Raw genomic sequence first — 1,696 nt, 5'->3', positions numbered from 1 at the left:
GCCCTGGCACGGTCTCTCTCTCTCTCTCTCTGCCTCTTTCTCTGTCACTCTCAAATAAATAAAAATAAAACAAAAAAAATTTTAAAGAAGAAAACAATAAGAAAATGGCAAAATAGTTACACACTGGTTAAGTATGTTTTGCATTATTACAATGAAATTCCTAAGTCAGTTAACTTTAAAGAAAAAAAAAAAAGATTTATTTAGTTTATAGTTCTGGAAGCCCAAGATCAGGCAATCTCATTACTTAGGTCATCTGGTGAGGCAGTACTTGGTAGTGAGAGTCTGGGATAGAACAGATGGCTTGCATCATAAATTAGAAAGCAGAAAGAGACTGGCATACTCCATTGAGGGCATGTCTGCCTCCAACCACCTCTCAAAATGCCCCATTGGGGCTGGAGAGATGGCTTAGTGGTTGAGCGCTTGCCTATGAAGCCTAGAGACCAGGGTTCGAGGCTCGGTTCCCCAGGACCCACGTTAGCCAGATGCACAAGGGGGCGCATGTGTCTGGAGTTCGTTTGCAGTGGCTGGAGGCCCTGGCATGCCCATTCTCTCTCTCTCTCTCTCTCTCTCTCTCTCTCTCTGCCTCTTTCTCTGTCTGTCGCTTTCAAATAAATAAATAAACACAAAAAAACAAAAACGAATTTTAAAAATTCCCCATTGACAAAGACCCCATCACTTCCCAGTAGCACCACGATACCACCATAGGTACAAAGCCTTTAACACATAGACCCTCTGGGTACACTTGTCCAAGCCACAGCAGACATGATTTGGGTGATAGACGAATCTCCCACCAACTTACAAGAAAATGTCAAATATCATTAATTATCAGGGAACTACAAATTAAAACAACAATATAATTCATACTAATTAGAGCATCTAATTGTAAAATGACCTTAATGTTGAGAAGCACCTGGAACTTTAAAACACTACTGTCCTAAATAAGTATGGTTCAGCTTCCATAGAAGATGATACCAAGTTCCTGAAAGACGAACACATCTGCCTACAAATGCACAGCCCCAATATATTCATGAGAAAATATTGGACAAGGCACAATTGAGAAACACTCTGTAAGATATCTAATCAATGCCCCTCAAAGGAGTCAAGGTCATCAAAAATGAGAAACTCTAAGCAACCATCCCACAGTTACAAGTAACTAGGGAGACAAGCAAGCTGGTGATTTAGACAGGGTTTTGAAACAAATAGGAAACTGAGTGAAAACAGATTTAGTCTGGATAAAATTTGAACCTCAGGTAACAATAATAATGTACCAATATTGGTTCATTAATTGTGAAAATGCACCATACTAATGTAAGATATTAGTAATAGCTAAACTAGGTATAGGCTGCTATTGCTGTATTTTATAAAAGTAAAATCTAGTGAGAAAATGAGAAGTCAACATAAGAACAAGGGTTTAATGTCTATAATCACTGCTCAGCCATTCTATTTCTAGTTATTTATCCAAGAAAAACTAAAACAACAATTCATGAAAAGTTTTTTTTTTAATTTTGAGGTGCATGCATGTGTGTGTGTGTGCATGTGTGTGTGTGTGTAGAGGTGCACACTCCATGTACATGCCTGCAGAGGCCAGAGGAAGACATCATGTGTCCTCTTCTACTGTTCTTTGGCATTATTTCTCTGAGACAGTCTCTCAGTAAACCTGGAGCACCCTCTCTTTTGGCTAGTCTGACTTACCAGA

This window comes from Jaculus jaculus, chromosome 3 (genome assembly GCF_020740685.1).
Source record: "Jaculus jaculus isolate mJacJac1 chromosome 3, mJacJac1.mat.Y.cur, whole genome shotgun sequence".
Lineage (NCBI taxonomy): Eukaryota > Metazoa > Chordata > Mammalia > Rodentia > Dipodidae > Jaculus > Jaculus jaculus.
Note: the sequence above shows the minus strand (reverse complement) of the source record.